This window comes from Castor canadensis, chromosome 1, assembly GCF_047511655.1.
Source record: "Castor canadensis chromosome 1, mCasCan1.hap1v2, whole genome shotgun sequence".
Taxonomy (NCBI): domain Eukaryota; kingdom Metazoa; phylum Chordata; class Mammalia; order Rodentia; family Castoridae; genus Castor; species Castor canadensis.
The window spans coordinates 174451408-174469682 of record NC_133386.1 but is presented as its reverse complement, the minus strand read 5'-3'; positions in this window follow the sequence as shown (position 1 = coordinate 174469682).

Here is an 18275-nt window from a genome sequence, read left to right as displayed (position 1 = left end):
AAATACATCTCTAAAAATAGAGAAAATAAGTGGGTAAACACAAGTTATTGGACTTTTATAAGAAACAAATTCTTAGGGCTTTATCTTTAATATTATATGCATTAGGAAATTTTGAATTTAAAATTTAGAATAAATAACAAAGCAGGATCAGATATCATGCACAATAAATAACACAGGTAATGAAATTTCTAGGTATACAACTTTTATCTGAATGCTAACCATTAATAGGCAATACATCTATTGTAATTCTTGGTCATTTTGTGTATAAGTCATGCTTTGAATTCTAGAATAATAAAATGAGCAATTTCAATATCAATGGCTGAATATAAAAGTATATCATTTTACTGTGAATTTTTATAAGTACTAAAATGTATGTTAAATGAAGTAGTGACTAACATTTAAAGAAAATCCTGTATGTTCATCTCAGCTAAGCAAGCCCTAAGTCCCCTTCCTTCACTGAATTTTTTTCTTCCAGCCACACTCAGTGCTACCTCATTTCATTAAAATCATTCTTTGTTTTACTTTATATTTTTACCATGTATATCACAAAATTATTCTGAGTTTTTAACTGCCTTTATGATTTATATAACTGTGATATATACTTTTTTTCAAAATATGCTTAATTTTCTCAAAAACCTTGCAGTGTTGATCAAACCTCACATATGTTGGGCAAGTATTCTGCAACTCAGCCATACTTCCAGTTCTAAGAATTATACATTGAAAACATACCATTGATATTGACACATGAAGTCTTTGTTCCTTCATTTCCACCACTGATAGATATTGTATAGTCAAAAGCCAATAATTGGTATGTAATACATAAACTTGAGGGATTATTGGGGTTTAAAAAATTATCTTTTAGATTCATGAGCTTATTTGAATTGTGTTTATTGATTTTTAATTAAATTTATTTAAAACTGATAATGTATGCGTACTTTTCAATGTTGTGTAAAGAGTCTTGTTCACATACTTTTGTGACACTGACAGTGAAATTTATGGACTTTTGGATCATATGCATACTTGGTTTTGCAAATTATTCTCCCAATAGTCTTTACAATCTTGCAAACATGGAGGTTATGAAATGGTATCTCTTAGGTTTTTTATTTGCATTTACCTGATTATTAATGAGGTTGGATATCTTTTCCATATTATGTTATTTCCTATAATTTTTCCCATTTTTCCATGAATTCATTTGTCTTTATATATTAAATTGCAGAGGACATTTTATATCTAGGACACATGGAATCTTAATACATCTCGTTTATATTTTACACTCTTTTTGATGCCTGATGTACAGAAGCAGTTAATAGTAATGTCACTAAACGTATTTATTTGTTGAATTTAATAGTTGCTTATTTTATGTTATTTAAAAAGACATAAAATAATATTTTCTTATATTAATTCTAAAGTGCTTACTTTTGTTAATAACACTTTATTTGAAATTTGTTTTCTTCATTACAATGTGAAGAAGAGAACTAATTTCATGTATGTTCCATTTCTTTTTTGAAAATTCTATCAGTTCTTCCAGAATCATATGTGAAATGGCCCATTCTTTCCCACAACTATGTAAAAACAATCAATTATAAATAACTTCCACTATTAGCAGGCTCATTAATAGGTTTTATATTGTATTACATTTGTTAATTAATGTCACTGTACCAACTTTACACTGTTTAAATTAGGTCTTGGCAAAGAATGGCTTGTGGGTTAAAAAATTCAGTTCCTTTTTTTCTTCAATTTATGAGCTAGCAAAAGTAAAATTACATATTTAAATTTTAGTGACTACTGATAAAGTTTTATGGAATACAGTTACATCCAAGTATTTGTTTTGCCTATGGTAGGTACAGCAATATGATGGAGAACCTAAACCTAAATTAAATACCTTCTTTCCCTTTAAAGAAAAAGTTTGCTGACCAAAGTCAAATTTAGAGATAGAAAATTTTCTTGTAAGTCTTCTTTTTCCTTGCAAGTTTATCTTTGTATCACTCTTATGCCACCGGCATCATACAGCCCTGTTGGCTCAAGTTTAGTATGCACATTTCATCTTAGATTTCTACATTTGTTGGGTTCTGACTTCTTCTACTATTCTGATACTTCATGCAGTCACCAAAGTGCAGCTACAGTTATTCAAGGCATAGTGGAAATCCTCAGAGCAAAAACTGTCTCACTAGCACGGTGTTGCTTGCACATTATTTTTGCCTTTACAGATTTTTATGTGCTGTTTTAGCATTTAGACATATTTATAAGAATTATTGTTATCAGTTTTTCAGGAAGACTGTTCACTGTAGTAAGCCAGGATGCCAAAAATCTAATTCTATATTATGTTTTCTAAGACATATTCAATCAGCTACATCAAGGAATAAAAAATCTTTTACCTTCATAAAATGAATGCTATAACATTTGTTATGTCTGTAACATTGTGAGTGCAACTGAGATTGGGATTGGTATAAATAAAAAGTTAACCTATAGACCACACTCTGTCACTTACAAGATATAAAATATGGATAGTTTCCATAATGTGTTTAAATACCTGACTGTTTTGTTACTGTTCTTTTTTTTTAACCGTAAAGTTTTGATCCCATCTTTCTTTGGAACTACATCTTCCGTAAATACATTACATAATTTATTTGGAAAATCTAAGTGCCGTACTTTCTTGAAGTTGTAGTGACCCGTGACAAAGTCATTGATATCGATATATTTGTTACTAGTATAATTCCTTATTATAATAAAGAGACTTCCTGATAATGAATACATGATATAGTCTATAGCACACTCTTAATTTTCTCAGTGAAAAGTTCTGTTACCACATGTTCACTTCAAATATGGGAATGAGAGCTCATAGATGTGTCTTTTCAACATTTATTTCTAAGAGAAACTCATCAAATATTGTGAGTTAAAACATTACTGAGAGTATACATTATCATTATTTTACAAATAACGGTTGTAGTGCTCATAACAATTGCTGTGATAATTTAGGGTGATTTTCATGATTACTTTATATGAAAATGGTGAAAGATGTATGTAAAGATCAACCAATAATACATTTAAATAAACTGATGAGAACTTGGGCCAAGTTCTGCCACTATTACTGTTCTACAGTGACAGAAGAAAAGGCTTCCTGTAAAGCTAGTATTTCTTAAAAGTGCTACAAGGTCTTCCTTTTGGTCACAAGTCTCCTATGGTGTACCCAGGCTTGAGACCTGTGGTTCTCCCATCTCCTGAAATGATTTACTCATAGAAAATTTTGACTTCTTGATATCTATGAGAATGCTCGCAGCATGCACCATGTGTATGCAGCAAATCTTCATCACAAGCTAAATCAATTCTGTATGCAAGCATAGATTTCCTTCTCAATTCCATGACTAGAATTTTTACTGAAGACCCAACCACTATAAAATAAGAGATTATAACTATCTTCAAAGTTCAAAATACCTCCTTCTTATCAATGTAGACTTAAGTCAGACATTGTCTTGAGTTACCTTTAAAGCAAATTCTGATTCCTCAATAGCAAATAATGTGAATATTTAGTAAAGAGTATGACATATAATGGATTGAATGGTGAAATGTATTTATTGTGTATTTATTGACAACTAGACAGTTTTATAAAAATTCCTTCTATTCTCTTCTATTCTAATCTGCAATACTCAGATTAAAAAAATCAACATTGTTCTGAAACTTGTAAAAATGCCACTTTTCAGACCCCCAGACCTACTAAATTTGAAACGCTGGAGGGTCAGGATTGAAATCTTAGTTTCAGAAGTCTCCTAGGTGATTATAATGTATGCTAAAATATAAGAACTGTCATTCTCGCTCTAAAACATTCAATTGAATATGCTGCTCCTAAAACTGCTCACACTTTATACCACACATCAAAATGATGTGTAGTCAAGGGAGGGGTGAGGATAGGCAAGACACCTAAAAAACTAGCTAGCATTTGTTGCCCTTAATGCAGAGAAACTAAAGCAGATACCTTAAAGCAACTGAGGCCAATAGGAAAAGGGGAACAGGTACTAGAGAAAAGGTTAGATCAAAAAGAATTAACCTAGAAGGTAACACCCACGCACAGGAAATCAATGTGAGTCAATGCCCTGTATATTTATCCCTATCTCAACCAGCAAAACCCCTTGTTCCTTCCTATTATTGCTTATACTCTCTCTACAACAAAATTAGAGATAAGGGCAAAATAGTTTCTGCTGGGTATTGAGGGGGGGAGTGGGAGGGGGCGGAGTGGGTAGTAAGGGAGGGGGTGGGGGCAGGGGGGAGAAATGAACCAAGCCTTGTATGCACATATGAATAATAAAAGAAAAAAAAATGATGTGTAGAGTTATTGCATAATTGTAAAAATACAAGCTAGATGGGAATAAAAATGACTAAAATATATCATTCACTAATTAATCTTTAAAAATACACTTCCTGAACAATTTATACAAGCTTTACCCAAAACTCTCCTCAATTATTCAAATTTGAAATATCTAAAAGGAATAATAACCAAAAAGTCTCATTTCAATGATCACCGAAGGTTGCAAAAACAAATATTTTTTTCTTAGCAAATTTTTAAATGCATTTGGTTCATTATTCATCTGTATTAATGATGAAATCCTGGCAGTGAAATTATTGGAAGTGGAAGAGAAGTATTAGGGATAATTTTAATTAATGAGAATCATTCAAGAGCTACAGAATTCAAGTATTACTGCATTTTTCTACTATAAGGTACATACATTTTGTCCATCATTTTATTTAGAATGCTGCAACAATTCATTCTATACTAATATTAAGCTTATTTTATCTGTGCTAGAGAGACTAGCTATTTATTCGAAAGACACGTACTGGTCAATGTATTTTAGTATTGTGTATTAATTGCACAAAGCGGTTTCATTGTGATTTTTGTATACATACACATAATTTAATCAAATTTATTCCCTCTTATCATTCCTTCTTATGCCCTCCACTTTTTAGAGAACTTTTAGTGGGATTCGGTGTTGAATTTTCATACATGCATTTAAAGTACTTCAATCATATTCATCATAAATTACCCTCTCCTTTCACTCTCCCATCTCTTTCTGTATCCCTTTCAAACATTCCTCCTCTTACATTTATGTCTACATTCTGCATATTTGAGAAAACATGTGATACTAGTCATTCTCAGTTTGGTTTATTTTGTTTGGCTTGGGGATCTCCAGATCCATGCATTTGAATGTAAATAACATAATTCCATTATTTATTATGTCTGAAAAAATACTCCATTGTGTATTTATACCATGCTTCCTTATCTATTGATATGTGTTGGATATCTACATGGATTCCATACATTGGCTATTGTGAATATTGCTGTGACAAACTTGGATGTGCAGGAATCTCTATTGTATGATGATTCACATTCCTTAGGATATATGCCCAGAAGTGCTACAACAAGACTGTGTGGTCATTCTATTTTTAGTTTTTTGAGGAACCTCCATACTGATTTCCATAGTGGCTGCACTAGTTTATACTGCCACCAACAATGTGTAAGTGTTCCTCTCTACCCATCCTCCTCCCCCACACACCTGCATCTTTGTCAATATTTGTTGTTGCTTGGTTTCTTGATGATAGAAATCTGCATGGGGTAGGATAGAATATCAATGTCATTGTGACTTGCATTTTGTTTTATTTTTCCTGTTTTTTTATTGTTGTGCTGGATAGGGGTACATTGTGGCTTTTACAAATGTTCTTACAATATATGAAACATATCATACTTGTGTTTCTTTTAAGGCTAAGGATGTCAGACATTTCATCAAGTACTTATTGATCATTTATAATTCTTTGGGGACACTGCTTCATTAATTTGCCATTTATTAATTGGATTATGGGTGTTTAATTTTTCAAGTTTTTATAGATCCCTATATTAATCATTTGTCTGATGTATTGCTGGTAAAGAGTTGCTCCAGTTCTGCATGTTGTCACTTCATTCATACCAACTCCACCACTCTTACACTGCTCAGACCTGCCATTATTTCTTATGTATATTATTATAATAGCATCCTAGTGTATCTACTGTTTTCAGCCTAATAAATTTCTTCATCTCTTCTAGAGAGATTCCATTTAAAAATCAATTTGGTGAGACCAGACCTCCCCTTTATTGCTCACTCCAAATATAATATCTCCACAAAGATTCACATGTGTATGGAGATCTAGCCTTCACTTTGTTAACATTCTATCACTCGCTTTGTTTCAAAAACTTTGAGCTTAGGACTGATGAAATGGCTCAAGTGATAGAGCACCTACTAGCAAACATGAGGCCCTGAGTTCAAGTCCCAGTCCCACAAAATATAAAACCTTGACCTTGCTATTCCTTGTATATGCCATTCAAGCTCTTACCTGAGAGCCTTTGCATTTGCTATTCCTGCCAGTTCTCCTCCCGGACACCCCCAAGATTTGTTCTTTCAACTCTTTCCAGTCACTACTGGAATGTTAGCCTTTCATTGAACTATTCCTCAGTGTTGCTGCCTAATAATTTAAGCCTAGTCACTATCATTCTCTCTTCTTTCATATAGACATGCTTGAGAGTTCATTGTACCTGTTAATTTGGCTAGCCTACAATGCTCATATATTTAGCCAAAGATTATTCTAGATGTTTCTGTGAAGGTATTTTTTAAAATGACATTAACATTTAAATAAGTAGACTTTTAGTAAAGCATATTACCTCAAAATATGAGTGAGCCTCCTCCAATCCACTGCTTGTATCGACCAAGAAAACTTTGGTGTCCTCTACGACAAGGGAATTCTGTAACAGGCTGTGTTTGCACTCCATCTCCAATACTGGCTCTCAAGATTTTGGACTTTCCAGCCTCCACAATTGCATAAGTCAATTTCTTAAAAATCTCCCTGTCTCCCTGTCTTTGTTTCTCTCTCTCTCTCTCTCTCTCTCTCTCTCTCTCTCTCTCTCTCTTTATCTTTTCTTGTCTGTACACACTGGTAGGGACTCTCATCTTTTTCACTGATTTCCCCAGAACAATATCTTACCTTAGGTAAATATTATTTGTCTTATGAAACACATGAAAGAATAATGGGAGTTGATTTGTGTAAAGTAGAGGATTATCTTTTTTTCTTTCCTTTCCTTTTCCCTTTTTTTTTTTTTTTTTGCTACTTGTAAACAAACATTGGGTCTACCATGCATGCTAGGCAAGTCCTCTACCACTGGCCTACATTCCCAACTCTATTTTCATTTTAAATTTGAGGAGGTCAATCTTAAAAAGGAAAGTGAATTTTCTCCGACACTTATTAACCTTTTAAAGAGAGTTATCACTTGGGTTGAATTATTGATGGTTATCTCAGTTGCTAGCCATAGATCAAGACCTTGTTAACTTATATCTGTATGTTAAAAACTATATTTGTGCTGGTAAATGGATGGAATTGGAGAACATCATTCTGAGTGAGGTTAGCCTGGCTCAAAAAAACCAAAAATCGTATGTTCTCCCTCATATGTGGGCATTAGATCAAGGGCAAACACAACAAGGGGATTGGACTATGAGCACATGATAAAAGTGAGAGCACACAAGGGAGGGGTGAGGATAGGCAAGACATCTAAAAAACTAGCTAGCATTTGTTGCCCTTAACACAGAGAAACTAAAGCAGATACCTTAAAGCAACTGAGGCCAATAGGAAAAGGGGAACAGGTACTAGAGAAAAGGTTAGATCAAAAAGAATTAACCTAGAAGGTAACACCCACGCACAGGAAATCAATGTGAGTCAATGCCCTGTATAGCTATCCTTATCTCAACCAGCAAAAACCCTTGTTCCTTCCTATTATTGCTTATACTCTCTCTACAACAAAATTAGAAATAAGGGCAAAATAGTTTCTGCTGGGTATTGAGGGGGGGGAGAGGGAGGGGGCAGAGTGGGTGGTAAGGGAGGGGATGGGGGCAGGGGGGAGAAATGAACCAAGCCTTGTATGCACATATGAATAATAAAAGAAAAATGAAAAAAAAAAACTATATTTGTATCACTCTTGGTAAAGATGTAAATTAAATATTTCTTTAACTTCTCTCTAGACCTTGATCAATCATCGATGATGCCAGCTATTATACTTTTTCTTATCAACATACATTTTAATGTGGTGTCTTATTGCATTTTCCTAAAATGTACCAAGTCCACCTCACACTCAATCTCTCCTATAAGAGCCTTTCCTCAACTGTGCTACTTGCACCCCATCCATGTCACCATTCACTTAGTACCAGAGCATCTCTCTTGCTCTGTATGTTTTCAAGATCGTGTTCATGAATGTATTTTATAAATAATTTTAACAACCTACTAATATATAATTAGCATATTTGGGCATAAAAACGTGACTAAGACAAATTTATGATCTGAGGAATAAGAAAGAGAGACAGGAAAACAGACAAGCCAACAGAAAGACAGATGGAATAAGCAACAATATGTGAAGAAGGAAGAAAATATAAGTGTGCTTCAAAGAGAGGGAATAATATTGGGTACATACTTCAACTATGTTAGTCATGGAAAGACTTTCTGAAAAGAGGGCACTCAAGCTGAGGCCAAAATGGTGAGAAAGAATCAGAATAATAAGCCTCATTTTGAGGACTCAGCTAAGTAACATACTCAGAACTATTTTATAATCTGTATAGAATTATACAAACATTATTTATGAATATTGTTATCAGGAAAAGGAGAATAACATATGTCAAGATGACTAGATCCATAGGAAATATCCAAGGGTATCATTCCTTTAACTATTAACTAATAGTTAATTAATAGTCTATTTTATTTACATATAATTTGCTTTGAGAAGAATTTATTGACCACATGTTAAATAATGGGCTCTATTCAAAGAAATACAAGTAAAACAAAACAAAACAGAAATTTCTTACCTCAGAGCTTGAGAAGTAACTTTTAATTGGGAAGGATAGAAAAAGTAAACAGACACAATGCAATTTTAGTACCAATAAATGACATAAAAAATAAAGCAAATAGGTAGAGATAAATGCAATATATTATTTCAGATGACATTACCAAGAAAGGTGATAAGCATATCAAATAAACAAAGTGAACAATGCATTTATCCATGTGTCCCAAAAAGAGAAAACCTCCAGTGAAAAGTCCTTGAGGTAAAGAGGTGTCGGACTGTCATAATGCTAGTGAGCAAGGGTGGCAGAATGGCTAAGAGGGCACCATATGGTGGCATTCATGGTAGGTATTGTAGTCAAAACATTAATGAAAATCAGTATGGCAGTTCCTCCAAAAACTAAAAACAGAACTGCCACATGATCTTACCCTATCACTCCTGACTGTATCTGATGGGGTAGAAGTCAACATGCAGAAGAGATACCTGTATCATGATTATAGCAGCACTATTCACAATAGCCAAACCATGGAATTGGCCTAGTTGCCTATCAACTGATGAGTGAATAAAGATATTGGGGTATATATATATATATATATATATATATATATATATGCAATTAAATATTATTTGGTCACAAAGAGGAAAGAAGTAATATCATTTACAAGAAAGTGGGTGAAGCTAGAGATCATCAAGCTAAGTGAAATACATCAGGCTGAGAAAGCTAAATATTGCATGTTCTCCCACTCACATGTGGAAATTAGACCAAAAAAATGCACAAGTGTAAAATGGGAACTATTTGTGGAGAAGAACAGCTTGGGGGGTCAGAAGGAAAGGTCATGGGGGATGATTATGAATGAAGTCCTTTATAGGCATGTATTAAAATAGAAAATGAAACCCATTAATTTTGTAATAAAGAAGGGAAATGGGACAAGAAGGAGCAATACACAGGATGAATTTGAAGTATATTATATGCGTGTCTAAAATATTACAATAAAACCTTTTGTTCAATTAACATATGTAATAGAAACATTAATGCTATATAATTAATTTATAATGGTGAAACATATTTTATGCAAGATAGATTAAACTTTGGTAGTTGCATTAACAGTGTAAAGTAATTGGTCTGATTTATTTTCAAAGAGAAAACTTACTGCTAACATGTTGGGCATGATCTTGAAAGGGAAGGAAGGGATGCAGTATAACTCCAAGTTATTCTGGCAAATTCTAGTGAAGTTAAATAAGATGGAGCAATGAAAGGAAGAATAAGATGGTGGGAACTATATCAATAATTCCATTTGGAACATATATGTTTCAAATGCCTGTATCAAACTTTCAAGAAAAAAGTAAAGTTTCAGTTGTATAAAAAGATTTGTAATTGAGGGTAGAGGTTAAAAGTGGAGGTATAAATTGAAGGTCATAGAATTCAGATATAATATTAAACTATCACATTAAGATCACTTGGGAGTGAGAATAGAAATTAAAATATCCAAGGACTAAGCTCTGGATTACTCTAATATTTAGAGGTCAGAAAGAGGATGTAGTGTTATGCTGATAAATGTTTAAAAACCAGTTCTCCAGAATAGGGAAAGCAGATGATTTGCAGTGTTTTATTTCCATGATGTAAATTCTGCCACCATTTCTGATTCCAAGTACTCAACATGACATCAGTCAGCTTGCAAAATCCATGAAAATTTAACTATATTCTTTTGCAAGCTGGTATGGCAAACTCTAGATAATCACTCAGAAAGGAGAATACAGAAATGGAAATAAATGAAAACCTTCAGTGAGGTATAAGGAAATTGTGACGTGTCAAAGTCAAGGTAATGAAGTGTTTTGAGAAGGAAAGAAAGATCAAACAGGTGAAAGTTGCTTCTGTAAACAATGTAAACAGCATGAAGACAAAGCATTGGTCCCTATAATTGTTAATGTGGAGACCATTGTTGACCTTTATGAAGAATTTTCATGGAGTGATGGTTCTCAAAAGATGAGTAGTATAGGTTCAGAATTTACTGTGGGGAGAAATTGTAAGAGATATAGACGATTATTCTGAAGAGTTTTGTTTTAAAAGGCAACAAGAAAGATTACAGAATTGGACTGAATTAATTTATTTGTTAACAAGGGCAACAGAATTCTTTTGATAGTCAGCTTCTTTCAGCTGGTAATACCAAAAAATTAAGGCCAAATATGTTCACATTTTTGGTACACATTTGTCAAATTGCTTCAGTAGTCTAGCATAGCACTGTGGATTATTTAGGTAAGTAATGTCAATATCTAATACACATGAACTCTAAAATATTACTGGCTTAATGTCAAATGAAGGAGGGGAAATTTGGGGGAAGGTATGTAGTTCTACTCTATGCAATAATTTATGAAACCAAACCATGGAAACTTAACTTTCTCTAATACAGCTTCATCATATCCTAGGACATCAGATCTATCAGATCTTTCACCTGGGTTCTCTACACCAGAAATATAGTTTGCTGTGTGCCAGAGGAAGAAAATAGTTCAGTAAATAACTAGATTGTCCACTGGATATTTTGTCTGCATCCCTGAACTATTGGATTTATAGTTTGTCAATTTAAAAAAAATTCATTATATAGGAAACAACTAAGGTTATCTAATCTTTGCCCAGACATCGCCTAGCTCTAGCAATAACCTACTATGTAATCTTGGGCAAGTGACCATTTCCAAGTTTATTTCTTTATTTGTGAAATGATAGAGACAAATAAATTACTTCATACATACCATATGAATCAGATATTCCAAAAGTAATAAAAGATATCAAATCCTCCATTTTACTTCAATTATATTTTCCTTAAATCATTTAGAAAAGTAACAATATCAGTTGTTGATCCATTAATTCTACTTTAGTTTGAAATCCATTAAGAAGCAGACATTGAAAGTTTAGGTTACTTTATATCACCTTGACCATCAAATGCCTCCAAGTAAAAACAAATTCTATTTTACTCCTGTATTTTAAGTTGATATGACCCATTAAAAACCTGCCTTTCTTTTTCTTTTCTTTACTATTTCTTCTTTTTTGGCTTACTGATTAAGCATCACTTACAAAACACTGAACCATATAAAATTAGTCTGTAGTCTGAAAGTATCTAATATTACAAATTCCATGTATGGTAACAGCCATCACCAAAAAATAGCCCAGGTCATTCAGGAAATCTTATATTTTCCAGAAATACCACATCCCCAGCCTCAATTTTTTTAAGCAAGTCTGTGTCTAGGTCATAGTTGTATCAGCCAGAGACAGATTATTTACTCCCCAAACTGTTTATCATTAGACATATTCATTAATCACAAGAAAAATTACTACTTAAAAATGATTCATCTAAACTCTTTTGAGCAAATAATACCGACTGAACCATCAAGATTACTCCAAGTATAAATACATCATAAGCTATTCTGTCAACACCACAGCAAATGAGACTGGTAGCAAGGTACCAGCGAGGTTATGCAAATAGCAGTACTATTGGTTTATCAGTCAAACCCACCTCTGGGATGCCTGGGAGACATATTTCAATAAAAAGAGATGGGATGTATCTCAGCCCCACTGACATTAATAATTTATGATTAATCAGTTTATGGAGACTCTCTAACAGCAGAAGGAAATAGGGAGGAAGATGGATCCCCTGTCTTTGGATTTAACATTATTTTTCTCCCAGGCCAAACCTAATAATTCCGTTTCAGAAGGCCAGATAATTGACTAGCCATTTACTTAAACTTCCTCAAAGGACATCAATTATTCCTCCCAGGGGTCCATCTTTGATCAGGGAAGGTTAAGTTAAATTGACTTCTGATTATGCAGTTCAGGGAGCAGCCAGGATGCAGCTACTCAGAAGGGAGCCGGCTTTATTAAGCCAAGAGAGGTTAGGCAGCATTGTGAAGGTTTACAGGAGACTGATATGGCCCTATTAATTTGTATGGTCATAAACTTGATGAAATAGAACAATGGTAAGAAGAAAAAATAAGTGTGAAAATGTGCATATGGGAGCTTAGGAAGGTGATCAGGCCATGGGGACACTACCTTCCTGAATGGAATTAATGCCCTTATAAAAGGAACTCCAGAGAGCTCATTAATCCTTTCTGTCACATGATGACACAGCAAAGGAAATGGCTATCTATAAACCAGGAAGTTGCCCTCATCAGTCACCAGATCTGCTGGCACTTCTATGATCAACTTCCCAGCTTGCAGACTAAGCGACAAATTTCTCTTGTAATAAGCCATACGATTGATGATAGTTTTTATATCAGCCTAAACAGACTAAGACAGATCCTGAAAGCAACCTCTCTGAAAGAGGTTAAGAGCAAGGAACACAACATATTTCATGAATCTTTCCTATTTGGGTTAAAAAGACATTTCTAAATTATAAACTGCTGATTTCTTTAACTTTTGCTAAAGAAGAGATGGAATAACCTGACTGATTAATTAAACAAGGAATAAATATCTGGGGAGAAAATGCTGCCTCTGTTGGAGGTTTCATCTGAAGGTGTATTGACATTTTAGACTCAACTTACTAAAAACGCAGAAAGCCAACACAATACCAGAAGATTCTAAATCTGATTTCATTAATGGCTTTATACAGTAGTTCTCAGCAATTATTTTCCGTTTTTTTTTCAAAAAAGTGGTCATGTAAAACTGCCCATGACATTATTTTCCTACTTTAAGAGGAAGATAATAATTTGAGTCAGACTCATAAATCCCTAAAAATTCCTATTATTGATGTATTTACATTGTCAGCAGAGTTTTAAGCAGTTCATTCATATTAATTATTAAGAAAAATGATATTTTGTTCTACTGTACTAGTAGCTGTTTCTGGGAGAATATTATAAAATTGTTATTTATTTGGCTGTAAAGGATATATTTGTGGACTCACTCTCCATTTTTCACAAGTAGTAAATATTCAGATTTTATTCTCACATCAACATAGAGTCATCCCCAGTATCCACAGGGGATTAGTTCCAGGACACACTGATCTGGATGCCAAAACCTGAGGATACTCAAGTTCCTTATATAATATGGCATAGTATTAGCATGTAACATATGTACATCTTCCTGTATCCTTAAAATTGTTTCTCAATTACTTTAATATGTAATACAATCTAAATGATATGTATAAATAGTTGTTATACTATATTGTTTAGGGAATAATGATAAGAAAAAGGTTTTGCGTATTCATCACAGACTCATTTTTTTTTAACATTTTTTGATCTTTGGTTGGTTGAATCTGTGGATGTAGAGATCCTACCAATATGGAGGTCTGCAACAATACCTTTATTTTATAGTACAAAATATACAGACCTAAATGAGACCTAAAGCATAATCTACTTTCCTTGGTGCTTAATGGAGGGTATGGCAAAGTGGTGTGTTTGGCCAATCTTTTTAGCAGGACTCATGTTTGATTCTTATGAATTAATTCACATCCCAAGTGACTCACCCTATTGTTCCTTACTTTCTGCTTCCCTGGTTTTCAGACCTCTGTATTTTGGCTTTGTTCTTTGCTGTTTATCTGAGTGGCTCTTAATCTTGTATGCATAACAATAGACTGATTCCTTAGTCACATCTGCTGATATCTACTGATAACATGCTTGGGATTCATTATTCTGGTTTTGACACTAATAACCATGCAAGGATTGACTTTCAGTATTATCCAACTGGCGTTATGGTCATTAGTCATCCAAACATGTATTCATTCATTCAATCAATATGATTGTTATGTTACTTAGGAAATCCAAAATGCATAATAAATACTTACACTGCCTCAGTGATAGGCATTAGAAATTAAATAAGCAAATATGGAAGTGATGAAATGCTGTTCTTTTACAAGGTATTTAACTTGCTCATCTAGGTGTCTCATCACTCTTACAATATATGTGCTCTACCCACACTCATTTTGAAGTTCTATGAAAAGTAAGGCTTTTCTATATTCATTCATGATTTCCAGAAGTTACATTTTCTCTACATCAGAAACTTTTCACTTGTACCTCTAAAATTACTCAAATCTGATTAATGCTATGGCAATTAACTTAAATATACAATACTTATAAAATTGTTTTATAAAGTCCCATTGTTCAAAACTTTGGATATGGAAAACCAAGTCATGTGCACACTAATTCATAAGATAAATTATAAAATAAGTATATTTATAAATGCAACGGATGCACATATTATGTTGGTATAACTAAAGGAATTCAGAGAAGGTAAAAGATATTTATATGCAAGAATATAAGGAAAAAGCAGAACTTATAAGCTAGGCACGCTGAGTAGGTATATCCTCAACAAATTATCTATCTGTCTGTCTGTCAACTATCTACCATCATCTGTCTCTGTCCTTGGATTTGGACCCAGAGGCTTGTCCTGCTAACCATGTGCTCTATCACTGAGGTATACCCCAAAACACAACTCCACTTTGCTAATCGTTTTTTACTTATCCTATCATTCGGTATGTCTTTTCAGGCAAACAAACTTATTTACTTTTTATAATAATTAATAGTAACAATTTCCATCTCCTATATTTATATACTATTAAATTTTATAAATTATTTTACAGGTATTTTGTTATCATAAAATTTTATTAAGAAGGCATAGTGCTTACTTTTTAGTCCCCAAATGGGTAAACTGAAATAAATTAAAAGGTAAGTAATTTCTTTGTTAATATATAGTTGGGGACAGAGCATGAGCTTGAGTCTAAATTATTTGATTCCTCTTTTGAGACCAATCCTACCCATATTAGTTATAGCTGATCAGTAGTTTCAAAAACACTGTTTATACTTAATGGAGATTTTATAAATTTTTTCATACCAATGAATTATTCATAAAATTATCACTGCTGATCCCAGTCTTGTATGTGACAACATGAAAGGTTTCAAAGGGAGCACTGTACTGAAGAAGGGACTGGAGAAATAGAAGTACTTCCTGTCCAGAAATGCATAACTTTCAACTGCAGAGCCCAATTTTTTTGTATATAGTCAACTTGTCTACTGGTCTGTAGTTCAACACTCATATGCAGTCATGATAAACCTAGTTGGAGAAGAAATTTAGATTTATAGAGCCTTACAGCATAGTAAAATCTTGTTCTCAGTTCTACAATAAAATGAGAATTTTCTGAAATTCAAAATAAGGAAGTGGTGGAGTCATAGTTTCATAAGATAAACTGAACGTATGTGAAAAACAAATAGGTTAGGAGTTAGTTCGTAGAAACAGGAGAGCAAAAGATGACATCTGGCTTAAGGAAGTACACGTGAAAAAAAAGGGAACATTAATATTAAGTAGCATTTCAGAAATGGAATTTACAGGATTTGATAACCAAGTAATCTGGTGAAATACAAAATTAAGTGATAAGGCTGGAGCTATGCCTCAAGTTGCAGAGAGCCTGTTAGCAAGTACAAGGCCCTGAATTCAAGACTCAGTACCACCAGAAAAGAAGTAGATGAAGAGAACAGTAAGACACTCAGAAATAGAGCTTTGCCTTTTTTAATAAGCAAACATCAGAAATTTAATCCTATCCATAATAAAGTGATAAAATCATTTTAGTGACCTAAAACTATAGTTTTAAAAGTATAATAAATAGAAACTTCAAATAAAACTTTCAGCCAATCACCTATTCTTACATTTCTCAGACTTCCTCAAAGAGTCACACTATTGTCACTTGTTCCTAACACTTATACACAGTTATAGTTCAATCTTTATAGAAAGTAGTTGAAAAGTCCTGCCATGTTGAATGCAACCAATGTAAAACTTTTGAGAGAAATCTTAATGCTTAGCTTTCATAATTGTAGGAGAAAGTGGCTGTGTGCTAACTTCAGTTTCAGGTTGTGCAGAGGTTGTTTTTGTAGTCAGTCTTAATTGGATTAAAGACAACATATAAGCTTGTTAGTTGATGAGGAACTGTTTTAAAAACGTGTCACCAAGTTTATTACTTGATAAAAAGCATAACAGAATAAAGCCAGTCAGCCTTACCTTGGTGGTGTTTTTAAAGTGTTCATTCCTTGTTCAAAATACAAATCCCTGGAGCATGACCTCAGAACTCACTGAATTTCATACACTCACTCATACTTGTTTCTCCTGCTAGGACCTCACAGCATTCAGAGATATCCTCAGATAGCCAACTGCCTATAGCACTAGCTCTACCTCTATCAACTTTTTGGTGGTATAAATAATAAACACTTTACTAACTCTGAAGTTAAATGAAACTGAGCATTTACATCACACCACTGTGAAAAGCATTCGTGTTCCTACCTCACGGTGTCATTTACAGAGGAAAATAGAGAATATCTGTTTTTTTTGTAATGCAGACTTTTTAAAACAATTTCCATAGGATTTTTTCATAATAAGTTAAGCCTCTCAAACAGATATTTGAGGTATTGGTGAAGCCAGCTTGACCATTTTTCTGTGATTTACTGTATGTCTAGAATTTACCTTGGTAAATTCCCCACTCTGAGTCTGCAAGCAGCTTTCTGCTAGCTCTGCAATATTGCACACCCACATTCTGTAAGGGGGTGGAAAATTCTGTAACCAACTTGTTTTCCTATAACTCACCCATATACTGCAAAAATCCCGGGTTGCATGACCTTCCTAGAGAGTATCTAACCCATCTCCTGACACTGATCGAGGCTCAAAGCTTTGAGAACTATCTCCCTTGAGTCTTCTAGCATAATAAAATTCCTGCTTTCTGCAGAGTGGTCTTGGTGACTTTGTTTCCCTTGCTGTTTCCCACAACATTGCAATAGTAATTCAGAACTCTGCATGAAGAATGTACCTTTTTCCTACTATACTTTCTGTTTGTGTCTTTATTATCACAAAGGAATTTGAGGAAGTTAATTATTACAACAGATTTGGGAAGCTATTTTGCATTGATTGGACCATCCTACTCAAATCTCAGCAATTCTGATGCTTTGACCCAGTTAAAAATTAATGCTAATAGCTTCATAATAGTTGTATTTCAAGATATTTTATTATTATTTAACCACATAGCATTTTTCTGAGTGCTTTTAATAGCCTGTGCTATAATTAAATTTTGATACATTGCACTGCACAATGCTTTGGAAACTGTAAGTTGTGTAGCTAATTGATAATTCAGACCCTAATTGAGATAATGAAGCTGGTCTTGGACATCAATGAGATGGTCACCTAATTAGCTTCTTATTATCTGTTTACTACATGAGTGGAAAGTAGACCCAAGGTGATGATCATGCAGTAAAGTTAATAGGAGAGAAAATAATGTGGGTGAAATGGATCAGAGCAATGGATACAATTTCCGACTAATAAACCCCTGCCGTGTTTCAGAATGTATAAAGGAACATTTTATCTCTTCTCTCCTCTGACCAATCTCAACAAGGTGAAGTGGAAGAGGTTTGTAGCCCTAGCAAATGATTCATAAGTGTTGATTACCCTGAATTAGAGATTATGGGCTAGAGGTAATTCCAG